The 25,728-nt window shown below is 56.3% G+C and overlaps 1 protein-coding gene across 4 annotated transcripts in view; it reads left to right on the top strand.

Annotated features, from left to right (window-relative positions):
• Positions 1-25,728, top strand: part of NEK6 (NIMA related kinase 6) — an 86,385-nt gene that overhangs the window by 10,818 nt on the left and 49,839 nt on the right. Inside the window, exon 1 of one of the 4 annotated variants that reach the window (XM_039239069.1) lies at positions 18,944-19,009. The exons of the other annotated variants lie outside the window; for them this stretch is intronic. The gene's annotated coding sequence lies outside the window, so the exon portion shown is untranslated. Of the gene's footprint in view, positions 1-18,943; positions 19,010-25,728 lie in introns of those variants that run through there. 4 annotated transcript variants of the gene reach the window in all.

Raw genomic sequence — 25,728 nt, 5'->3', positions numbered from 1 at the left:
ATTGAGCACTTGCTGTGAGCCATACCCTTCACCGATGTCATTTCATTTAATCCTCAGAGCAACCCCCTGAGGATGAGGCTCTTGATGATCCCACGTGACACGGGACACTGAGGCCCAGGGCAGGTCAGACTCCACAGCTGGAGTGGCCCAGGACCAAGCCCAGGCTGGCTGCAGTCTGAGCTCATGGTCACTGTGTATTCTGCTCTGCCTATGACCAGTCATATCGGAAAAGTTGCCACTGCCACCTGGTACTCACTGGACTTTTCTGAATCACAGAAAGAAGGATGACGTCTGTGAGATGTCGGGCGGGAATAGAAACCCCGGGAACAGATATCTAACCCAGCAGGGGCGACTATGCACCGGCAGAGCCACCAGGCCACACCCCTGGCACGAGGCGGGGACCCTGGAAGTGGCTGTTACACCATGCTTTTCGCTGTTGGTTTTGTGGTCATCCAGGAGGGAGCTGTCGCAGACCATCCTGGGCCTTACCCTGTCCCTGCAGGGTGACGCGGGGGCACTCACAGTAGCCCCTCGGTCTCTGATAGCCCTGGGAGGGAAGCCCCATGTCTCCACCCTACAGATGAGGGGCTCCTGCCATGCCCCACCCTGGGAGGCAGTGCGTGTGTGCCGACCATTCCTTCCGTGCTCCCCCACCCCCGCCCCAGGATCCACTGGCCAAGCCTCCCTCCACCTGTCTGTGCCACCATCGGCCCTGCATGTTTTTGTCCCTGCTCAGCATCCTGTTGATCGTCACATCCCCAACCCTGGAAACGGGGCCTGGCCCCCAAGACAGCAGTAAGTGACTGACCACAGGGGCTCAAAAACAAAGGTCTGTGGGCCAGGGCGAGGGAGGGGCCAGATTGTCGCAGACTGCATGGTGTCTTTTAGTTCTGCAAAGGCCTAGGGATGTCCCCAAGGGCCTCCAGGCCAGGAGATAGGGGTCAGAAGATTGTATAAATGGAAGGTAGGGCCCGCTACATAATCTCTGAGGCCCAGCACAAGGTGAAAATGCAGGTCCTCTTGTTTAAAAGGCAGGAAAAATCTCTTTCCTTGTCAATCTCTCTCCATCCGTCACAGTGGCTTTTATTGGCTATTAAATGCCATGCTTCCTTGGGCACGGGGACACTCACAGGGCAAGGACAGACCCTCGCAGTTACCCTGTGGCGCACCTGACCCCTGCCTGCACCCAGGCCCCTGCCAAGGGTGGCGGGTAGCAGAGATTACTGGGTTAGGGGTCAGGAGCCGGAGCACTTGTAAGCTCAGGCTCCCAGTCCCCAGCACGTGCGCTATTGTTCCACCAGACTTCACTTAAAAAACACAAGTTCAAAGATAAAGTGAAGACTTTAAGGCAGTGGACACAGAGCAGGAAACCCCAAGCACGGGGCTCCCTCCCGAGGGCGGGGTGGGATGAAACTGTACTGGTCATGTGCACGGGAAGCTGGCCCCAATGGGAGGGCTGTGGCCTTCTTCCACCAGGATACACATTCCAGGAGCGTGGCCCCTGTGTCAGGTCCTGCGCGGGCTTGGGGCCAGATCTCATCTGGGGGAGAAGCTCCCCTGTCAGGTGCTGTCTGCAGACCACTGGCCTGCGATGTGAATGCTGTCATTGGCCAGCTGGTCTCTCCCCTCACCCTGGGCCTCTCGTGCCAAGCCCACACAGTAGACAGGGACATGAGCCTCCTTGGAAATGCCCCCCTTCCCAGATTTCATTCCTCATGTTATTGCCAGATGTTATTATATTGACAAACCTTTCCCCTCCCGACTTATCCTTGAGTGACAAGGGTCAGACATCAAATGACAAGATCTTGACCCGTTCACTCGGGAAGAATGCCAAGCAGGTGGTGCCCCAGAGATCAGAGAGGGCGGTGCACTCAGATTCCACCAGCTTCCCACGCTGTTCTTAGCCCTGAAACTTGAGGGGCCTGGCAGCCGCAAGATGTGGACATCTGGCCGCTTTTGAAAACACGAATGAGGGAGGCTCGGGAAAGTTAACTGTGCTTATTATTTAGTACCTACTGTGTGCCAGCAGTGTGGCCCAATGCCTTATGTGTGTTGCCTTAGTTAATCCCCACCACAGCTTTGGGCTGGCCCCGTTTTTCAGGTGAGGATAACTGAGGTTCAGAAATTGAGGCCACCAGTCCAAAGCTATAAGCCACATGGTTTGGAATCTGAGACTTGAACCCAGGCCTGGCTGACCCCCAAAGCCAGTGCTCTTTGGCTGGGTGCCTGGGGCCACCGCCTGGCTGAGTCTTCTGCCTCCACTGTCTGTCGCATGTGCGTGGGGACAGGACAGGAGCCAGACACTCTGCTTGTCAGCTCCTGCCTCTGAGCAAACCCCCTTGTTGGCAGGGAGTGGATCCCGAGGTTCTAGCTCCAGCTCTTCCCCTCCGAGACCAGCCAGCCCTGTGGCCCGTCTTAGGTGCAGATACAGAGGAGGCAGGTGGGGGGCTAACCTGGACACCCTGGCTGCACGCCACGCCTCCACCTTTTGCTCACCACTGCCCTTGGCTTGCTGCTTCCCACTGGGGGCTTCAGGTTTCTCCCAAGCAGAGCAGAGGGGAAATCTCAGGTCCTGCCTCTGGGGGAGTTTTCCTGGCCCAGTGAGGTAGGCACGCACATAACCCATTCAGCAATTGGTGGCTGTTACCGTATTGACAATAAGCAACATGGTGTGGAGCGAGGACTGTAGCTTGGTGGCACCTGTGAGGCTCAGGAACTCCTCTGCACCCTGGGACCACGTTAGCAATCACTCAGCCCAGGGCTGTCCTCCCCGAGGAATTCTTCCCTTCCTTGCTTTGTTTCGTCATTCATCGATCCAACAGAGCCAGGCACTGTTCTCAGGGGCATAATGAACAAAAGAGACAAAACCGGCTGGCATTCTGGTTGGGGAGAGCCGTCATAAACAAGAAATGAGTCAAGCATGTCCAGTGTTAGTGGTCTGAGTGTCGGAGACAGATGAACGGGAGTTGTGGTGTGGGAGGGGTGGGGGTGCCCCCCTTCCCCACCACGAGGCTCCCTCCTAGGGTGATGCTCCCGCAGTCTCTCCCTTCCCTCCAAGGGCAGTCCCCTGAGAGTTCACATACCGCCTTTTCTAGGTCCCAGCTCTCCTGGGGCGGGGGGGGGGGGGGGGTGGGAGGGGTGGGGGTGCCCCCCTTCCCCACCACGAGGCTCCCTCCTAGGGTGATGCTCCCGCAGTCTCTCCCTTCCCTCCAAGGGCAGTCCCCTGAGAGTTCACATACCGCCTTTTCTAGGTCCCAGCTCTCCTGGGGCAGGGGGGGGGGGGCGTGGTGCTGGGATAGCATCCTGGGGCTTGCTTTGAGAAAGTGGTTTTCCCAGCTGGGATGTGGGAATTTTCCCTCAGGCGCTCCCAGGACTTTTCAACTGCTCGTTCTCAGGGCCGCTGGTTACCAGGGCCAACCTGGGCAGGCGCTGGCCGTGTATCATTGCACTGACTCCTCTTGGACACCCTGTGACCCAGGCTCTTTAGTTCCATTTTACAGACCAGGAAAGGGAGGCTGAGCGAAGCTGAGTAGGTTGCCCGAGGGCACACAGCACATCTGTGGCCAAGTCAGGATTTGAGCCCAGGCCTTGGGCTCACAGAGCACACATCCTAAACTACTCTGTTCTAGTGCGGACAGATATTTTTGTTTTTCTAAGCATCAAAAACCACCTGTTCCACTCAGAGCAGCAGATGTCCAGCAAGCGCCTACTGTGTGTCAGGGCCGTGCTGGGTGCCACGGGAGAGCGTGGTCGAGAAGAACGTTCAGATTGGCCTGAGAAGTGACTGCAGTTACTCTTTCCTCCAGGCCTGTGAGGTGGGTAGGGTTAGCCCCATGTTAGGCATGAGGGGGCTCAGGCCCAGAGAGGTTCCACAGCTTGCCAAGGTCACACACCCCTGGGCAACCTGACTTCACTTGCTCTGCCTTCTATCAACCGCGGCTGTGTCACGCCGGCGTCACCCTCCACCCTCATTTTGCACTTGGACCAATTGCAGCCCGAAGAACGATTCGGCGGCTTGATTCTGAATTGGAGGAGGGTGGGCCCTCGCATACTTTTGGAAATGGACACCCTTTCCGCAGCAAAATTGCTTTTGAGATGCCCCTGACCCTCAGGGCAAGAGACCAGAGAAATGACAACAGGCGCTGAGGGCCTGATAGGCATGGGACTGGGGAAGGGGGCTGTGTCGCGGGTCCTCCCCGGACTCACAACCAGGGCAGCAGGGTTTCCTGACATCAGGGACAGACGGGCCTTTTAAAAGGAAATGCTTCCAGAGCTGTCCCGTTCCACCATTAGCAAACAGTCCTCAGACAGCAAGGAAACTGCCTTATTCCATATTCACGAAATGGAGAGCCTGCGATCAGACCTATTTATTTAAACCCAGAGTAGATGAGGCTAAAGACTTGAGCTGTGAGCGGGCGCGCCGCCTCACTGCAGCAGGGAGCCTAATCTGCAGGGTTTTCTTCCCATTTACGGGTTTTTTTTGTTGTTGTGTATTTGTAAAATGAGGCTTCTGCTGGCAAAAGCAGGTTTTAGCGAGTGCGGCAGCTCTTTCAAGATCTAATAAGGCCCCAAAGGAGGGTGTGTTCTGGCAACACTTTCCTTCCCCCACCGGGGGCGCCCGATTCGGCTTGCCTCCTGCACTTGGGGCACCAGAAACCATCCGTCTTTCTTCCCATTAGCGGAATTACCGCCGTCACGTCTGCAAGGACGAGATGGGCCCTTTGGAACTGCCTTGGGGACAGAGGCGGGGGCGTTGGCCACGCAGTTTTGCTTAGATGGGAAAGGAAAGAAAAAGAGAGAAAAACCAAACTCACAAATGGCTGGTTCCTTAGGTCTTAAGAGCCAGGGCCCAGGAGGAAAGAGGCGGCCGGGCGGGTCCAGTCCCGCTTCCTGCCCGCATTCCCAGGCAGGATGTGCCGTGATGCCTCTCCGAGGAGAGCGGACCGCACAAGAGATGGGGCCTGCGGTTGGAGATCTGGGATCCTGCCGGCAGACCCTTGTGTCAGGGAGCAAAGCAGTTGGGGCTGCAGGTTAGAAAGAATGTTCTGCCGTGGCTTGAACTGCTTCAGGATGTCAGGAGTGATGTCCTGTTGGGCAGCCAGGGGGACGGGGCGGGGTGGGCCCAGCCTCTCTGTCCTCATCAGTAAAGGGAGGGACCATGAGCTCTGTGCCTTTTGAGTCTCCTTGGTTGGCTCTTGATACTTGGCTTTGGGGTGTGGCCAAGGCCCACAAAAGCCAAGGGTGAGCCTTGAAGCGAGAGGGAAAGCAGTATTGTAAAGCAGTCATGACCTTGCAGCATATTGAAGCATCCTTTGGCTCCCGGTGAGCTCAGAGCGAGCTGGGGGCCGTGTGTCCCTGGGGTGTGTTCAGGGGGGAAAGTCCTGCACCTAGCCAGGGGTGGAGCCTCCCCACCCTGCGCCCAGCACCCCCTCTGCCAAGGCCAGTTCTCTTAACGGTGCGTGATTCTTTATGTAGAATTGTCAGCTATCTTTTTCTAAGCGCCCCTCCTCTTATTGCTAATATTCCTTTGTCATCAGAGCACCCATCAGGGGTTTACATGTGCTATCATCAGCTATCTTCACCTTTAAACAGCTCCGTTTTATAAGGGAACCCCAGACTCAGAGAGGTAAAGTGACTTACCCAAGGTCACACAGCAAGGATTTGAACCCAGATCTGTCTCCCCTGGGAGCTGCTGTGCTGATAACCTGGGAGGATCTGCATGGGGTAGTTGGAGGGGGCATGCTGGGCAGAGCACTGGGCCTGTGAAGCAGTGGTTGTGGGAAACTGGAAGAGGCTCTCTGGAGCCAATGTGGCAGATGACAGGTGCCACCTGGGACCGGGGTCAGACAGGTAAGGAGGCCTTCGACGCTACGCTCTGGAGTGATGGCTTTATCTGGCTGCTTCAAAGGCTAACGTGGTGTTTGTGGTGGCGGGTCTGGAAAATGGTTGGGCGAGGGTAGGTGCTAAGACCAGGAAGGGGTGAACAGGCAGCAGTGTGGACAACAGTGTGGACTGTCTCTGAGCCTCTCAGCTGCCCACGGCTGCAATCCCATCCCTTTGGCTCTACCCCCGCCCCCCACCTCCCCGCCCGCCACCCCAGCCCTTCCTGCTGGGTGTCTGGCGGGAGGCCCCTCACCTCCGCACCCCAGCCTCCCTCACAGCTTTCTTGTGAAAGGCAAGGCCAACGCCTAGGACTTGCTGGGGACAACGTGAGAATAAATGATAAAATATGTAAAGCTTGCAGCACCGCTCTGGGAATGGGGGGGAGGTGCCATGGAGGTGTTATTTTCCCTAAATCCGATTTCTGCTTGTCATTTCTTTCCTTCCCGTCAGAGAAGCTGTTTTGATTCTGGGATATGAGAGAAGTCAGAGTTAATGCCAACGCACCAGCCAAGGGCCAGGCCCATTTAAGCTGTCTGTCCCTGACCATGTTCATTTCCCGATTTCCAGGCCATTTCATTGATTTGCAGGAACCCTGGTTCTAACCGACTTCCTAGGGACCCAATTGTGTTGTCACTGTGATTGAATTCTGATTCTCTCTTGATTGATTGATTTATTAATTGATTGGTTGATTGATCTGGAGAAGTCAGGCAAAGCCATGAAAACAATCGGCTCATCCCCCCACCCCCTCCAAAGGGCCTAGCACCTGCTGGGGATTAGTCTGAATGTTTTTATGTTGAGTGGACAGATAAGGGTGAGGAGATAAATGTGTCACTTACTGGCTGGGTGACTTCATGTATCAAGGGTCTCATTTTTATCATCCCCAGACCCCATATTTCAGCTGGGAAGACTGAGATTCAGAGAGGTGGGGATTGTAGCCAAGACAGCCAGCAGAGAAACCTCAGGGCTGGTCTGCCCACGTGTGTGAACTTCCGCTCCCAGGAGAGCTCTGATCCTTCTGCCTGGCCTTTCCTTCCAGACACCAAGCTCCTCCACAGCTGGATGCGGGCTGCCCACACCAGGTCCGCACTCCTGCTCCCGTGCCGGGGCCCCTCCGTCCTCTAAGCACCCCCTCCCCTCAGTGTTGGGCAGAGATGGGGCAGATGCACCTCCTGGGTGCACGCTCTGTTCACTTGAATTACACCATGTCATTGAACAGGCAAGCCTTTGATGTAGGTCTTCTCCCCATTTTCAGATCATGAAAGCAAGGCTCAGAGAGTTGAATGAAACTTAGCCAGGGTTTCCCAGCAAGTAAGTGACGGATCCCAGGTTCAAATTCGGGAAGGACAGTCACCTGCTGGCTGAAGAAGGGGTGGCTTTAACCCATTATTGTGGGCATGATGTCAGAGGCAGCGCTTTCACTCGCTGAAGAAGCAGGAAGTGTGCTGGGGTTGGGCAGGGTAGGGGGTTGCCCCTTGGTCCCCAGGAAATGTGGGGCCAGTTAGGGCCCCAAACCCACTTGGTCCCTGTGCATCCACCCCAGGCTGCCTCTTTCTGGCCTCGGTTGCTCTACCTGTGCAGTGGGAGGACAGGAGGACCTGGCCTGAGTGCCGATTACGTGCTAAGCAGCTTGCTGCACAGTCTGAATTAGTTGTCCCCGTGACCATGTGAAGCCACATGTCCTCATTTACATGGCCTGACCCCCTCCTCGGCTATGCTTCCGTCACAGCGCTTGCTGCTGTGCAATGTCTGTATCTACCACTTGACCACTTGACACCTCCAGGGGTGGGGGGATGGGTAGGACCTGTGCCTCAGACAGCCCTTGGCTTTGTGAGTTTCTCAAGAAATGCCTGGTGCGTGACGATGGGATGGAAAGGAAACTGAGGCCCTTAAAGCCCCGGTCAGTCCGGCGCCAGCTGGAGCCTCGCTTGCTGACCGGCTCTCAGCCTAGAATTCCAGGTGCGCCTGTCTGTGTCCCCACAGGTTCACGCTGCCCAAAGAAACTTCCAGTCTGCACTTGTGGCTTTGGATCAGCTCTGAAAAAGCGTGTCCTGTGACCGCTCAAGGAATCTGGGCCTTTCGCCCAGAAAAGAGTGTGTTTCCTGGCTTCCTGAGAACTGGGGCCCACCCTGCCCCTGGCCGGGGCATACAGAATGGGAGTGGGGGAGAGATGGACTCTGGCCCGGAAAGCAACGGCATCAGACCTTATCATCTGAGGTTGGCCGCCCTGTGCCGGAGACTGTCCCTGCAAGGCCACCTCGGCATGGCCGTTAATCCTAGCAGCCTAGGCAGAAATTTCTCCACTTCTGGGGTATCTTCTGCGAGGGAACTAGTGCTCTTTAGTTACTGGAAAAGAAGCATTCCTCACCGCTCATGCAAAGTTTTATCCCTTGGACGGCTCTCCCGGCACACCTCACGGGTTACCACGTGGCACACGTGGGTGCGACGTTCATGAAGCACAGGGTGACTGGCTTCCATTGGGTCATCAGGCCGCCGGGGCCAGATGTTTCGAAAAGCTCCTTCTGGAGTGCCTGGCATCTAGCCTCCCCCTCCGAGGCCGGGTGTGGGTTTATGAGGTGTCTTTGAAGAGAGCTGGAGTCATCCGGCCCGTGATGTCTGTACATTGAGTAATTTCACGATTTGGTTTTCTTTTCAAAAGAAGAATCTGTGCTTCTTTCTTTTCCCCCTGCTTTTTCCTTTGTATTTTCTTTTCCTTGGGACCCTCCCTCATTGAGTGACCTGCAACGCCTCCTCCCTGGGGTGGGAGATCACCCTGTCTGGAATGACCCACAGGTTAACTGGAGTATCCTGGGCAAATTTCCAAGAGGGAGAAAACCTTTTTTGTACATAGAGGAGAGTGGGAGAGGCCAGCCTCACTTCTCCTCAGCCAGGAGTGAATAAAAATAATCACTCCACAGGGCACACTGGCTTGAGTTTGCTGGTTCCCCAATGCCAGACCCAGGCCAGGCCCGGGGCTGTGTGAGATTTTCACCCATCTATAGTGAAATGAGAAAAACTTAAAGAAAGTTTTCTTATGTCAGGTGTCCTCTTGTGTGCTGGACAGTGATAATAGATGGGAATTTTACCATAGATGCTACCATAGATGCCAGAAAAAACATTGGCAACCTTACAAGGTCCATCTTCAAAATTTAGGGGAAATGTTACAGGCCTGTGAAATCCCCAGACCTGGGAGCCACATTTACTTCCCCTGCAGCCTGAGAAACAGAAGTAGAGCCTGGAGTCTTCCACAAAGTCTTCAGTGCCTGGGGAGGCTGGGGAGCTGGCAGCCTGTGAACGGCGGTCATGCTTGGGGGTGCATTTCTCAGGGCCCCCATAACAAGTCACCCCAAACTGGGGGCTTACAACAACCACAGTTTACTCTCTCACGGTCCTGGGGCCAGAAGTCCAAAATCAAGGTGTTGGCAGGAGTTCGTTCCTTCCGGACATTCCGAGGAAGAGTATGTTTCACATCTCTCTCCTGGCTGCTGGTGGCTGCCAGCAATGCTTAGCGCCCCTTGGCTTGTAGACCCATCACTCTAGTCTGTTCGTCTGTCATCACACGCCCTTCTTCCTGTGTGTCATTCTTCTTATTAAGACACCGGTCATTGGTTTTGGGCCACTCTAATCCTGTGTGACCTCATCTTCCACTCTCTACATCCACAAAGACCATATTCTCAGGTAAGGCCCTGTTCCCACGATCCAGGTGGACACGAGTTTTGTGAGGACACGGTTCAGCCTGGGACAGAGACTTGAGGGCGGAGGAGGAAGGCCTGCCTGCATAGGGCGCTGCCAGGTGTTCGTACTTCGGAGTGTCTGCTGCTGTTTGAGTTAAAACAGGGTCCCCAAGACGGGCCAGGGCCCCGCCGTTGCAGGCAGTGCCGCCAGCGCAGCCTCGGCCTGCTCTGTGGATAGAAGGTGGCCTGTGTGGCAGGAAGGAGGGATCTAGTCTCTTCTCTTCCTCCAGGGACCCTTATCTAGTTTGGCACTGTCTCTGAGGTCTAGCATCCCAGCCTGGACACTTCCTAGCCAGTCATCTTGCTCAAGCAAGTCCCAGGGCCTCTCTGGGCTCTGTGTCTCCCCCACCTTGAAATCAGAGTAATGATTCTAGCCCTGAACGATTAGGAGATGGCTGTGCGACTGAGAGGTTTGTAACGCCCTTTCCTGCATTCTTCCAGTACCCAGCACTGAGCCTGGTACACAGTAGGTGCTCAGTAAAAACAAGCCAGACAAGAGAGCATGTCTTGGGGCCTGGAATACACTTCACAGCACTCTTGAGATATGGTCCTAACATAGTCCCTTGAGAGGTAAGTTCTGTAGCCATTTCCTTGCTCCTGTGCACAGACACAGTTACCTGAGCTGACCAGGGCAGGCATGGGGAGGTCCGGTGCATGCGGGTAGCATTGGCAGAGGAAGGGGGCTGCTAAACCACATCTGGGGCTTTGATTCCTCACATGCTGCACTGAGTAAAACTATACCTGGGCTTGGTGCTGTGGGAGGCAGAGGAGTGTGCAGAAGAGCACTGGAAGGGGAGTCCGGCTTTGCAGCCCTCTGAGCCCAGATGTTCGCTGGCCCTCATCACTCCTGCTGAGCCTCCCTCTCTGCTGCGGACCTGAGGCCGCTGCTGTCATTTGGGCCTCTGTCCCACAACTGCTGCTAGACTTTCCTGGCCTTCAGGCCTTTGCACCTGCTGTACCCCCTGCCCCTGGTCCTCTGCTCAGAGATGCTTGCTGTTCTGAGACGGGACAGACGGACTGCACGTACCTTTCCCCGTGTTTGCACACCTGGGCATATGTAGCAGTGATCACACTGGGTTGTCGGTGTTGGTGTGAAACACCTATCTCTAAACAGGGAGCTGAAGACAGAGGCTGGTCCTAGTACATGTTTGAAAATTGAGTGAACAAATGATTGAAAGTCCTTGGACACTTCTCTGCTCTGTTCCTTGGTTTCCTGTCTTGAAGATGTTGGATATGGGCTGGGGGGTGGGTTCCTTGGGGCCCTTCTAAGGTCTCTGGTGAGACGTGAACTCTCAAATGAGTGGATTCAGAGTTTCCTCTGCTTCTGGGAATAGAATGGGGGCGTGGCAATGGCACCCATTTGGCTAACAGTTGCTACGGTATGAATGGGGCATGGGGGACTTTCTAGGTGCTCAGCACAGCATCCTCAGTTAATAGATACCGGTGTCTTTGAAAAGGCAGGACTCAGGCAGCATCGCTGGTTATTTTTTTTTTTTTTAATTTTTTAATGTTTTATTTATTTGTGAGAGAGAGAGAGAGACAGCATGAGCAGGGGAGGGTCAGAGAGAGAGCAAGACACAGAATCTGAAGCAGGCTCCAGGCTAGCTGTCAGCACAGAGCCCGACACGGGGCTCAAACCCACGAGCTCTGAGATCATGACCTGAGCCGAAGTCGGACACTTAACCGACTGAGCCACCCAGGTGCCCCAGCCTCGCTGGTTATTTTAACTGCAGTTGGGCCAGCCCTTCCCCACCTGTCCCTCCGCAAGACTTATTCCCAGGCCTGTGGAGGGAAGGATGTGTGCAGGATTCTGTCTTCTTCCATGTCTGCCAGGGCTCCTCCTGATGGTGCATACGGGTTCTGCTGGGTCCATCCAGCTCCAGGCTGGCACGGATTTCAAACCTCCACCTCCACTGTCTCCCTGCTGTGCAAACTTCTATCTCTCCGAGACTTAGTCTCCTTACTTGCAAAACGGAGACAGTTATTCCCACCCCGTGGGAACGAGCAAGTGGACGGTGTGTGGCCTGGGGTGGAATCACATGATATGGTGGCTTTATCTTCTTAGCCTGAGTATTCCTCACGTTAGAGATCAGGGCACAACAGATCAGCAGTCTGTTTTCTGAGGCCAAAAAATGTCTGTCGTCTGAAGAATTTTGTTTTGGAAGGCAGGTTTTGGGTCAGAACCTTATTCTCCCAGGAATTTCACAGTTGAGCATCCCAGGCATGTTTTATAAGCTGGGTGACCACCCGAAGCCTTTGAGCCTTCCACGTGGATGTTCCCAGGTCAGGCTTTTCGGGAATCTCTTGCACAGCTGGGCTGCTGTCACGTCGGTAGCCGGTAGCGTCCTTTCCACAGAGAGGGCTCTGTCTGGCTATGAACAGACGTTTTTTTCCCCTCTTTCTTGGATGCCTGAATGGCAGTCTCCCTCCCGCGGTCCCAGAGGCCGACCTGAGTGTAAAACTCCAAAATGGACATCAGAGCAGGGCCGTCCATTCCTGCTCGGACTCCCGGCACCCAGCGAGGCTCAAAGAGGTGGGTTGATGGCTGCAGTGACCCAGGAGCCTCCTGAAGCCCCAGGCTGTGGTTAGAAAGGCCGCTGAGCAAACAGACGTGATCAGAGGTCACGGAAAAGACAGCCGCTCAGAGCAGCAGCCGAGATTGAGGAGGATGGCCCCGTGTCTTTGGAAGCAGGCCTGCGGGCATCCAAGCCCCAGATACAAGCCCCCTGGAAGCAGGATGCCTGCTGGAGATCAGCAGGGTTGGGAGCGTGAGTTCTGGAACCATACACCTTGCTCCAGATCCCAGCCCTTCCGCCAGTACAGTGTGCCTGACCTTTTCATGCCTCAGTTTCCCCCTTCTGTAAATGGAGATAATAATGTACCTATGAGGGGTGAATAGATTCACGTCACTTACGTCCATTAGAACAAGGCTTGACGCATGGTAAACGAATAAGGGTAAACTGAGGTCCGGAAAGGCCAAGGGATTCATCTGTGGTCACTCAGCAAGTCACCGGGGCAGCCAGGCTGAAACTCATGATTTCTGGTCCCGTGGACATTTCCCTCCTCCCCCTTCACCCTCAGTCAGACTTTTTCAACTCTGCCTCTTGCAAAGGAAATCGCGTGACCCTTCAGCCCGCAAAAATTCAGACTGCACAGAATTTCGGAAACCTCTTTGGGCTGGCTGGGGGCCTTGCTGCAATTCTATTCAGCTGCTAGTTCTTTTTTTCTCCCCCTCTTTTTTTTCTTTTAAAGCTCCAGAAGATTTCTCCTTTCTTGTCTCCCCAAATAGAAAAATTAACATTTTGGTAAAGGAGTTTGAAGACTTTGATCCCTACTGTGAATCCCTGAACCAACCCACCCACCCCCGTTCTTGGGCCTCTGTTTCCCCATCTCTGAAATGAGAAGTTTCCGTCCTTTGCAGGTTGATGGCCCCCACCTGCCAGCCCGTGATTGCTCTGGGGACAGGTGGGCCAGGAGGTACCACCCGAATTCAGGTCTGTGCTGACGGTCGTGTGAGCACTGACTGAGCAAAAGCTGGTGGTACATCCTTCTAGGAAGTGAGGTGAAGCCCACCATGATGCCACCCACTTCCGCCCACCTCCTGGTTGCAAAGGTTATTTGAGTCATTAGAGTTGCCTGTGTTTTTTTCTCACTCTCCTGCTTCAGCAAAATGTTCTGCAGTCCCTCTGGGCTGAGCCCAGGGTAGCCAGGAGCATCACATCTGTAGGCCTCCAGGGTATCAGAACTGAGGGGCTTGGTGGCTTCCTGATCTCTGCTGGGGACCCCAGCCCCGAGCCCTGGATGCTGCCAGCCTGGGGTCACCCCTCTGAACTTAACTCTCCTCACCTGTGAAATGGGCAGATGAGCCCTGCCCAGCAGGGGAGAGAGCAAGCCCAGGATAGCTGGATCAGAGCCCTGCGCCATCTCATCCCCTCTTCCTTCCCACCCACTAGGCTGTGGCTTACCTGGGACCCAGCCGCAGCATAGGAGGCATTGATACGCCTGCATCCTCTCTGGCTGCGGCAGCCCAGGACACTTGGCCAAGCCGGGAAGCCTGCAGACAGCTGCTGGCCCATCAGGGCCAACAGCAGCCTGAGTGCAGCCCTTTCAGCATTTTGACCGAGATCCTGGGGCCCAGAAGGGGAGGGCCTGGAGCAGGGAGGCAGTGGGGCCAAGACGGGCAGCCAGGACACTGGGCCAGTGCCACCTCACCCCCTAGTCCTCCTCTCTTCTATGAGTGGTCACTCTGAAGTCAGCCTGGCATCATCAGGGGCCTGGCCCAGCTGAGCCTGGGAATTCAGAGACAGGTGCCATGGTGGAGATGGAGCAGGAGGCAGTGGATTCAAGGCTGAGCCCCACCTTGCCACCCCCTTACAGGGGCCTCAGGCAAGTCATGCCCACCCGGAGCCCCCCTCTCAAACATGCTGCTCTGTCCGCCTCTCCAGCTTGCCATGCGGTATGGTATGGATATAAATCCCTCTGCACACATTCAAGAACTGTCTGAACGTGAAGAACATAGTATTTATCACCCCCAGGGGCATTTACGTACCCCCCTCTCTCAGTGTCTGGTACAGAGTAGGTGCTCCATAAGTGCTGAATGAATAAGTGACAAAAGTTACTATTTATTAGGTGCCTGATACATATCAGGCACCACACAGGGGGGTTCCCATAAGGTGCTCTAAGCCTCTCAGCAGCCCTGGGAATTTAGGTATGTCCCCATTTTACTGATAAGAAAGCTGAGGCTCAAAAAGAGAAATTACTTATCTGGGGTCACACGGCAAGTGGTTGAGGAAGTTAGGGTTCACGCGTGACTCTGAAGCTCCTGTATCCCACAGTGGCCCACTGCCCCCCCCCCCCCCAAGCCCGCTGCTACGTGTTTAACAAACAGCTCCCTGGGAGGGGGCACTTGTCCAGAGCCCTGACTTGTAATGTTTGCCAGATTCCTTGGTGTAAATCTTCCTCCCGTGTTTGATTTCAAGCAATCGAAGTGATAGCAACTGTCTGTCAGAATCCCTGAGAATGCAGCAAGCCGCCCTCCCGAGCCAGCCAGCGGCTCCAGCGCCCCTCTGCACCCTCCCCTGTGCGTGCCCGAGGCCACGGAGTTAGGAGTGTCCCCGGCCCGGGGCCGCAGACTGGAGCCAAGCAGCTGGCTTCGGGGTGTATGTGTGTGTGTGTGGGGGGGTAATACGTGTGCCTCGGACACATCCCCAGCCCTGTCCCACTAGAGCCCTCACAGCTCCTTGGGGTCTTGGTGTCACACACAGACTTGGGCGGGATGGATGAGACCCGGTACCATCACTGCAGTATTAAGGCCCGCCGGCCCCACCGTGTGCGATATTCCTGCCAGGCCCGGAGCAGAGCCCTGTAAACGCCAGGATATAATGGACAATAAAAGTCGCTGGAAAATAGTGAGTCTCCTAGGACCACCGGCGTCCCTGCCATACGCCGCCTGCCGGAACCGCGAGCCCTGTGATCATGAGGCACGATCGTCATGTAAATATATAGGGTCTCTTGCCAGCCGCGGGCCAAGATTTATTTTATTGAGACAGTTGGGGGAGGGGGGCTGCTCAGGTTCATCGTCCTGGTAACTTTGTGAAACGCTTTGCCATCACTTCCCAGCTTCTGAGGGAATGTGGCAGGAGCTAGCGCAGCCTCGCCCACGTTTCCAGTAAGGGGGGATCCCCCAGAGGCCATATTGGCCCAAGGACCTGGCTGGCCATGAGACTGGGGTCCCCTAGAGAATGAGGACTGGCCTTATTGAGAACAGCTGGTTTGCAGAGCGAGCTGGCGGAGAGATTTGCTGTTGGATCAGTACTGTTCTTTTCACGATAATAATGGTAATCCTGATAGCTGCAGCCACGTTTATTGAGCTCCTGTGTATGTCAGACCCCCGATAGTCCTAGGCTGGTATTTTGCCTGCACATCCTCGCTTTACAGCCCTAAGAGGTGGGTCCTCCCCAGACCCCTGTTTATAGAAGAGGGAATGACAAAGCGGTGACCCGTACTGGCCTGGAACTCGTGTGACTGGACAGAGGCAGCACAGGATTTGAACTTGAGGCTCTCTGACTCCAGAGCCTGTGCTGGGGGCTGCCTGCTGACTACCTGGCCTTCTGGTCCCAGGGGGACCAAGGGTCACCACCTCCCTGAAGCCCTCTTAACTGGTTCAAGTTAGAAGCAGTGGCCCCTTTTGTGATTTTTGTAACACAGATAAGCACTTTGCTCTGCCCCCCCCCCCACATTTGCCTTTTTCCCTGAGGGCAGGGACCCATTCTGTACACTGCAGGGAGTGTCCAGGTGAGGATGCAGTTTTCATCCAGGGTCCGCCTCTCTCCAGCTGGGATGCCTCTGGCAGGTCACATGACCTCTGGGCCTCAGTTCTCCCAACTGTCAGGTGGATGCACTGTCTGCTGTGCAGGGTTATTTTGTGAGCACACGAGCTGCTCGAGCGTGTGCAGCACTCGCTCCCGAAGGACCTGGCCTAGCATGTGGCACTTAGGGGGGACTCTGCGTGATGCCCCCACATATGTACCTCACCTCCATGGTTGTGTGTCTGGGAGCCTGGGGGGCATCAGAGCCTTGTCCCCATCTGCTGTGGCTTGTCGTGAGCGGTGAAGGGCCGTGTTGAGGGGGCTTCTGGAAGTCCGAAGCCAGACAGCGCAGCCCCTCAGCAATTCCAGACCCAGAAGATCGGGTTTTCCTCCCAGGATTGTGTGCCTGATTAGATGCAGGATCCCTGAGCTCGGCCGTGGGGCCTCCTACAAAGCATCAGCACAGAAAGAGCCCCCCGAGTGTGGAGCTAACCCACTGTGTTGTAGGTGGGGAACTGAGGCCCAGACACAGGCTGTGGCTTCCCCAAGGCCATGCAGTCCTGGGAGAGCCCCAGGCCCTGAGATCCCCCACAGCCATCATGCCACACACCACAGCTCAGAGCAGAAATCACCTGCATGGGTTACAAATGGCCTTGCACTTCCCAGGCCCTGCTTGGGTCACCGAGGGGAGGAATCACGACACAGGAAGGTGCAGGAACCTCACGTGCCCCAGAAGGTGTGGCCCCAGAAGCTATGATTGCCTGTTGGACCTGCCGGGTGGCAGACTGGGTGGAGAAGTGGAGCTTAGCCTCGTGGACATGGTGCTGGGGCCACGTGGTAGCTCAGGAGGCCCTGCCGCTGATGGAGGGGCTGGTGCACCTGTCTGCGCCCCTCGGCACTGCTCCTCCCTCTCTTCCATGTCCCAGATGGATGGGTGGGGGGAGGGCGTGACCAGCAGTGAATGTGAGTGTTCAGGGGCACAGGGGCTGAGCAGAGCTGAGCTAGACTTCTGGAAGTTTCTCACCACTTCAGGCCCAGGAGGAAGAGGAAAGCTCCCTAGGGTTGGCTCACATGGTGTGAACCTGTTTTCCCCGGGCGCTGTGCTGTGTCCCGAGGGACAGGAGCACGCTTGCCCCTCAGAAGCAGCTCTCTGCCCTGGAGAGAATTCCTCTCCAGCAGACAGGAAACCAGAAGCAGAAGAAAAACAGTGTTTAGTCAGAGAGTGCTCAACTTGGGGACCTGTCTGGAGCTTCCTCTGTGAGTCAAGGCCGAGGACACCCCCATAGCGAGGTCGTGGAGGACGGTCCTTGGGTGCGGCACGCACCAGGGCCTGGGTGCGGAGTCTACCCTGCAGGCCTGTGGAAGGCTGGCCTGGGCCCAGCAGCGCCCACCCAGGGGGCCAGCACCTGGCATATGCCCGACAGTTGGGCCCGGCCGGCGGGGAAGGTATGCTGGCAGGTGGCCGAGCCGCGGTGCCAGGATCTGGCTCGGTGTGTCCTCTGGGGCCTCAGCTGCCATATGCCTGCGTCAGTCCCAGCGGTCGAGCTGCAGATGGGGTGTTGGTGGGGGGGTGGTTTGTCCAGAGGGTAGAGGTGGCCCTTGTCTGGAGGAGGAGGAGGCAGGTGCGGGCCACAGGGGTCCTTTTTGGAGACGTGGGCTGGGCCTGCCCGGAGCCTTCCCTGTGTTCACATCTGTGCGGGTCCGCCCACCTCCGTGCCTTTGATCGCACTGTGTCCCTTCCCCTCTGCTCCTAAACCTGCCCATCCATCTAGGCCACCTCAGACTCTACCTGTTGTAGAAAGCTCTCGGTGACTGTGCCTGGCCCAAAGTGAGAATGCGTCAGTCCTTTTCCTGGGGGCCCTTTTCCTGTTCTTCTCTGGCCTCTGTGTTTGGGGGTTCTCTCCTGGGGAGACTGTAAAGGCAGCGGGGCTTTGAGTCACCTCAAGGTTACCGGCCACCAGTCCAGACCCTGCACACAGAGAGCAGCTGGGAAGACGTATGGAGGGAGGAGGGACAGGGACATGCTGAGTCCTCAGCTCCAGGATCCACTGCCCTGTGGGGAGAGTAGGGGTCCTGAATAAGGAGGTAATAATAGTCAATAGTAACTCCATGGACTGGGTGTCTGTTACGTGCTGGGCCCATGGCTAAGTACTTTTGATTCACATGATATCACGGCCCCGCCAGCAGCCCAGGGTGGTAACACTGGGGCACGCGCAGCTGGGGCGCGGCAGTGCCAGGACCCCAAAGCAGGGCTGCCTCCTACCAAGGCTCCCCTCTCTCAGGCAGCAAACACCTTTGTCTCAGCTTACAAAGGAAGAGACTAGAAAGGGTTAGGCTTTTCAAGGGACAGCAAGAACTTTTGTACTTCTTAGCATTCGCTGGGGCCCGGCAGGGATGGGTGGGGATGGCGTGCAAGGGACAAGGGGAGGGTCGCCTTGTCCCTCCCAAAGCCCAGGCTGGTTTAATCCTGCCACCTGCTGTCAGTGTGCCTGGCTCTGGGTTGGGGGAAAGGGGTTCATAAAGAGCCCGGAGAGCACATCCCTTTGCCTGGGCAGTGTGGGCTGTGGAATGGGTTAGGGACGCTGGGTCCTGGCCACATGCTGCCCCTGCTGTGCTCACAGCCCTCGCGAGCTTCTTGTCCCCCAGCCTCAGTTTCCTGGAAGGTGAAAATGGGGGAGCAGGACTGGGCGACCCCAGAGTACATTCTGATTGCATTCCCAGCCTGCTGGCTGGGGGCACACCTGATCGTTTTCCTAGACTGTCTGGTGGCCGCTGCCGTCAGATTCCAGTCGCTGGTGAGCATAGGGCTCCCTGGTGGCCGTGACAAGTTCCACTCACCACAGAGGTGGCAGTGGAGTTATTTTTGGAACAGCGCGTGGTGGGGGAGTTTCCTTTTGGCAGTGACTGGAGATGGGAGTCTTGGGCAGGGGAAGTCCCGTACCGAGACAGGGCCAGCCCCCCTTCCCTCACCCGCCCTGGCACAGAGAGGCCTCCCAGATGCCCGGAGGCCCCTGCACCGCACATATCCACCCTCGCCCCGGAGCTGAGCAGCACCCCTCCCAAGCCTCTCAGGAGCCACTCTGCAAGGTACTGGCCTTTGCCCTGCCTCTGGCTGCGGGGAACCCCTCACTCCTTCCTGCTGCCCCCTTTGCCCCAAGGGTGTGCCCAGCAAGTGGCAGGGAGGCAGGCAGGGGAGACTCCTGGGGCCCCTGCCCTGGCCGTACCTCTGCCACTGCCGCTCCCTCGATCCTCGGCCTGGTGGGGGCTGCCGGCGGGTCAGCGCCGTCACCAGCCTGGCATGACCTTTGTCGCCACCCAGCTTGGGGTGAGGGCAGTTGCCAACACCAGGCTTCACGCTGAGTGATCGCAGTCTCTGCCAGAGCCCCTGAGGTGATGAGGGGGGCAGAGAAAAGAAACTTTTATTTCTCCGGGGTGAAGTTGGGCTGCTTGGGCTCGTTTCCGGTGTCTGAGCAGTGAGTTCTCCACAGAAGATTCTCCCGCCAGGAGTAGCCTTTGCTTCAAACCTTAAAATGGGGGCAGGAGAGCAAATTAGGGGAGGCAAGGGGTTCAAGAACGTCCCGTGTGTGGAGGCCACTGGGCGGGATTATGGTTGCTCCCAGGTTACACTTTTCACAAACACTGAAGCCGGGGGCTGTCCCCCTGGGTTTCCTCCTTTGGTTATTGGTTGTCGGCAGTGGCTATGGTCTGAGACAGGATATGGGGGTAGAGGAATTTTTCCCTGGGATGAGCTGGCCTCAGGACCTCAGGCTTCTCCTTCCTGGCCTCCTGTGTTTACGGACTAGATCAGCAGCCGTTTACCTGGCCCTCCCTTTGTGGTCTGCTGGGGCTGCAGAGGTGAGTGGTTTGGTCTCTACCTTCAAGGAAATCTTCATCTGGGGAGAGAAAAGCATGTGGACAAGCAGGGACAAAGGCTGTGGAACCAGGGAGTAACCGACTGGGGGAGTCCAGGAAGACTGCCTGGAGGAGGGATCCCAGGTTGGGTTCTGAAGCAGGAGCCAGGTTTGCCTGGAGGCAGTTCATGCCGAGGAGAGGGAACAGTCTGCAGAGGCCTTGAGGAGAGATTGAGTTCATTTATCTAAAGACCCGGGGCCCTTGGGATGGTGGGATTGGCTAAGGGGTTTGAGCTCCTAGCAGAATGAGAGCCCAGCTTCCTGCCAGCTCCGAGGTGATCTCCACGGATTGTTCCAAGCAAATGAGATTAAAACCCAGACTTTGGAGAGAGTTAGGTCTAGGTGCAAACACAGGGCTTGCCATCCTGCTAAAGGCATGGGCATGCCGGGTCGCTTCTCTGTGCCTTGGTTTCTTCTTCTGTAAAATGGGGTCATTGCAGACCTCATGGCAGGAATGTGCTGAGACGCTGCATCGGCACAGTGGGTGGGATGCGGCATTGCCTTCACCAGGTCCTGGAGCCAAAGGCCCTTCCTGGACAGAAACCAACTGCCTTATTACTCCTTTAACTGAAAGATGAGATGTGTACCACCCTTATATTTCCCCTCCAGAATCGAGTTTTATTAAACAAGCAGGAGGAAATGAAAGGTGATTAGGAACCTTCTCAATTTTAAAAAGGCTCTGGGAAGCCGTGCAGTGTGAGGGGAGGTCTGCTCTGAGTGGCTTGGTGACTCCTGTCTGATCTGAGACGGTGGGGACCCTGCGCATGAAGGCACACGTTTCTTGCTTGGGTGTCAGGGCCGTGGGAGGAACTCCCGGCTTCCCCACCCCGACTGGTCATAAGCGTATTCAGCCAGCTCCCTGTCAGGCCCTGGGCAAGACGCTGACGGTGTAGCGATGACCACAGAGGTGGGTTTCCTGCTTGAAAGGCCAGCAGAGGAGGAAGAGAGGGTGACCAAGAAAGCAGTTAGACACCAGCAGATGGGGAAGGGGGGTAGCACCCCACTGCCCTGCATGCCCATTCTTCGGGCTCTGACTGTTTCCTCTTTATGGAAGGAGACATCCAAGGCAAGACTTTACCAAGGACCCCCCCCCCCCGCCCGGATGTGCTGAGTCTGAGTAGGACCCAGGATCTGGTCCTGATGCATGAGTGGGACTTTGGCATGCGGGTATGTGACCGGGAAGGGACGCCCTCCTGTTAGGGGGCCTGGGGTGGGGTGGAGGAGCTGGGAAATGCAGGGCAGGCTCGTGCCGCTGGGCAGAGCTTGGAATGCTGTGTCCGGGCATTGTCCTGGGGGGCTGTGGGTGGGACGCAGCAGGCAGACAGGGATCTGTGTGTTCAGGGCAGGGGAGGGAACCTTCCCGTTGTGGGCTGGAGGTTCGGTTATCAGGCAGGAGGCCCTGCCACCCTAGCAGGACGAGGCTGGTTGTGGTCCCGTGTCTTAAGAGAAGACGGTCTTCTTCCGGTCCTGGAGCCGAGGCATCTGAACTGCGTGTGTGGCTTTGGGGCTGGGGGGTGAGGGGACATAGAACCGGTCAGGAAACCAGACACCATCTCTGGCTCATCGCCTTTGGCTCCCAGGCCCCCATGACTCTGGCCTGAGATTGGCTGCTTCCTGTCAAATGATGAATGGGTAACGTCTGCTTCTCCCCAGACCAGTAGAGAAGTGAGGCCAGGGTGGGGGAAGGACGCAGCAGCCAGAGCCACACCTCTGGGCCAGAATTCACTCCCATTCATTCGTTCATGCATTCGTTCATTCATTCATTCACTCTCCCAAGGCAGCACAGACTAGGGAGTCAGACAGACTTGGTTTCAAGTGTCAGTTCTGCGTATTGCCTGCTGTGTGATCTTGGGCTCATCACTTAGCCAGTCTGAACTTGTGTGTTCTCTTCTGCACAATGCAGATCATAGCAGCCGCCACCTCGGGTTGCTATAAGGGGGCAAGGTATGTGCAGCACATGCCACGTGCAAACATAGTGCATGTTAGTGGCGGCCATTCCTGTGTTCTCCCCACCAGCCAGTCTGCATGGGGAGGACATTCCTTATGGCCCCAGACCTTGTCCTGGGACATGAAGTCAGTGGAGTGCCTTTGGTTGCTCACAGCCTTTCTGGTCTGAGAAGCACGTTTAACTGGCAGCATTCTCTTATAGGTAGACTCCAGCAAGGGCTGTTTCTCCTCAGAGCCTCAGTTTCCTCATCTGCAAAATGGGGGTAATGGCACCTCTTGGGCTTCTTGGGAGCCATTCAGATCACTCAGCTCAGGGGAGGAACTTGAAGTGGATGTTCTGGCTCTGAAGCTGGTCCGGCCGTGACCCCACCAGTGGCTGGTCACTGTGAGCTGCCACGGTTCCTGGCTGGGCCTCAGAGGCAGTCTGCCAGCCTGGGAGCCACGTTGACCTTCACTGCTTCCACCTCCGAATGAGGGGCAGTGACACCCCTGCTTTAGTTGACAGACCTAGATCGTGGCCGGACTCAGAACCTCATGGTCATCAGGACCCTGACCTGCACGCCCATGTTTTGACAAGGGCAGGCAGGACATGCTGTTTCTACCTCAGGTCTTGGGAACAAAGTGGGGTATAAACAAATACCTGCGCCCACACAGTATAGGAATGCAGTACCTTGAGACCCTAATACACAGACCCTCACATGCACAGACCCCCAAACCCGCCCCAAGCTGGGCCCTTCCCTGGAGCCTTCCTGAGCCACTTGGAGTCTTGCGTCATCTTCCATGGGGAGGGCAAGGGCCTCAGTGAGCTGCCAGCCTCCACGAGGTGCGGCATTTGGCAGTAGGGAAAGGACAGACACAACTCCTCTAGATGAAGTTTCCAGAGATTGGGAGGCAAGGTCGGGGTGACAGTCTTGGTCAGAGAGGCCACTGGAGAAACCTCACTGGCCAGCTCAGGAGCCGTTCCTTCCAGGCAGTGCCCAGATGAAACCTGGCACCACATTAGGAAGAGCCTTGTCTGAAGTCCAGGGCTGGGAGGAGAGTGTCGGGGGGCTTTGCAAAGGTAGCCGGGGTTCACGTGAGTGATGAAAGCATTCATTCCAGTGTGATCCCAAGGAGGACATGCAGTGAGGCAGATCTAGCAAGATCCGGGGGCCAACAGCCCCAGCTCTGTCACTTACTGGCTGTGTGACCCCGGGCAAGTCCCTACCCCTCTCTGAGCACCAGTTTCTGTGCCTGTCACATGGAGGTGATCACTTAGCCCTCCGTTGCCCAGTGAGGGTTAGCGATAATGATCTTGGTTGCAACTAGCGTCTCAGAAGGCCTTCACCTGTGTCAGGCTCTGCCGAAGGGGTTTACATCTGGTCACCCGAAGAGGAACATCTTACTATTAGCCCCATTTTCCAGATGAGGAAACTGAGACACTGCATGGTTAAATGAAACCAGGCCAGGATTCGAACCTAGTCAGTTGGGCTCGCAGCAGGCCTTGCTTAAACCCCTTGGACGCATCCTGATGTGGTCCCTGGGCACCTGTAGACATGCACACGTTGAGAACCCAGGCCGGGAGCCACACTGCACATCCTCACTGCCTGGGAAATGCAGGGCCCTTGCTTCCTGTAGAAGAAAGGCCCTTTTAGGTGGCCCTCAGTGTGGCCTGTGCCTGGGTCTCACATTCCGTGGAGTTTTGGCCCCTGACTTGGGCTTTGGCTGCCTGGGCCTCATTGTTCTGCCACTTGGCGGGAGTGGCCGGGCGCAGGCAGCCAGTTTGCTCCCGCTGCTACCCAGAGATGCCCGTGTATGCTGGGGGACTTCCCTGCTCTCTGTGTCTGTGTGCCTTGGTCTTTCTGCATCAACACTCCCTAAGAAGCAGTTTTTGGCAGGAATTTCCAGGGTAAAGGGCTTGGGTTTCCACTGAGGTATCCACAGACAGAAGGCAAAATCTCTGAAATCCAACACCCCTGGAGAGCGAGAGGCAGTGGCTGCCTTGGACCTGGGAAGGGCTTTGGAGTCTCCTCATGCAGCTTACTAGCCACATGACCTTGAACCTCCCCTCTCTGAGCCTGTGTCCTCATCTATAAAATGGGTCTCCCAACCGCCCCAGGATGCAAGGGAAAGATCTGGGCCGCTGGAAAGAACTGACGGTTCTTTTCAGAGAAACTTCCATGCCTTTCTCCCAACCATCCCCTCTTCCATTTCCCTCGCTCCTTCCCACTCCTTCTGTCCTCCCCCTTCCTCCTCCTCTCCTCCTCACCTCTCCCCTTCCCCCTTCCCTCTTCCCTCCTTCCCTATGTAGTGTCCCCCACCACCATGACACTTGGGGATCTGACTAGCAGACTCCTCCTTGGCCGCTTCTTTCCTAGAACAAAGCCCCTCTTCCTCACTGGGGAGGACGTGGGGCCACCCTTCCATTAGGTTCTGGACGGAACAGCTCTGAGGGGTAGTAATTTACCAAAGCTCCAGGGGGTTGGCAGAAAAGACAGCTCTGCTGTCACCATGGTGCTGTCCCAGAGGGCGTGGACTCTGGGGGGCTCCTGTCCTTGTGACCCCTGTGGGGGGAAATGGCCCCTCGTGGCCCTGCAGCCTCAGGATCACCCCTGCCCACTCAGCACAGGTCCTGTTTTTGAGGGGAGTGTTTGTTCAGTGGGGAGATGATGTAGGAAGTGCTCAACTTTGTACGTAACAAAGAAAGATAGTGAATTGCCACTAAGAGCATGTGAGGAGTGCAGCGTGGTGGTTTTAGGCAGTGATGCCACCATGGGTTTGAGTCCTGGCTCCACTGCCGTGGATCTGGGAAAATCTCTTGACCTCCTTGTGCCTCAGTTTCCTTTTCTGTAAAATGGGTCAATAATAGACCCTGTCTCATGGAGTTGTTAAAATGAGGTGGGCTAAGAGGTGAAGTGAATGAAGCAAGGCCTGGCATAAAAAGGGCACATAATCTTTGACTTATCACTGTTATTACTGTTATTTCTGATGAGGCCAGGGACCCCTGGACGGTGCTCCCGGAGTCCTGTGTGAGGCCTGGGGTCTCCCGAGAAGCCCTGTGCAGTCTGCTGGCTCTGGGTGCAGGTGTTGGGAGTGCACACAGGGGGAGTGACCTGGGCAGACACCTGCTAAGCTTCTGCCCGGCAGGATGGCCAGGCTCCCAGCTGGTGAGTGACAGTGTTGAGATACAAATCCAGGCCCATCAGCCCCCAGAAGCTGGGTGGAGTGGGATAAGGGGAAGGAGACCCAGAGTCAGCTGGTGCGTGGGTGGGCCTGGCCTCTAGGCCACTCTGGCACCTTCTGAGATAAAGACAGAACCTTCTTGCTGAAGACAGTTCTTCTCCAACCTTTCCCTGGAGGTCTCCCTAAGGGCAGAGGACCGTGAACATGTCACCCTGAGGGGTCTGGGGGTGCAGCCCGAAGCAGCCGCAGAGCCCGCAGGAGTCTCCGGTTTTATCTTAAAATGCATGCGCATTTTACATGCTGTTGCCTCCAAATCCGGTTTGTTGTCGCACACATTTCCCCCCTGAGTAACAGCGCTGCCTCTGGAAGCTGCTAGTGTTTGTCTGTTTATCCTGGGGCTTTCCCTCCTGGTCCTCATCCTGTCGCCCTGGGGGCATGCGCTGGGGTGCAGGGGCTCAGGCACAGATGGCCGGGAGATGTGGCCCACACGGAGCGGGGCTGGGTGAGCAGGGCACCGACAGGGGACCCAGGTGGGAGGTGAGTACCCACTGGGCCAGATGCAGGGGGTATGGTGGGGGGAGAGGCCCCAGAGGTACAGACACTCCCACAGTGCCCTACCCCTGCTGCCTATTTGAGATAAGAGAAAAAGAGAGTAAGATCTGTCACATAAAATGCCATGTTTGTGGGTCAGACCTGGTTCGTCTTGGCAGCTTCACAGCCAGAAGACAGCACGGGCCCATGCTTTGGCAGGACGCAGCCCCCACCCTGCACGCCCTCTCCGCTGCT

Source organism: Hyaena hyaena, unplaced genomic scaffold, assembly GCF_003009895.1.
Source record: "Hyaena hyaena isolate Hyena2069 unplaced genomic scaffold, ASM300989v1 scaffold_151, whole genome shotgun sequence".
Taxonomy (NCBI): Eukaryota; Metazoa; Chordata; class Mammalia; order Carnivora; family Hyaenidae; genus Hyaena; species Hyaena hyaena.
Note: the sequence above shows the minus strand (reverse complement) of the source record. Positions and strands in the feature narration are given on the sequence as shown.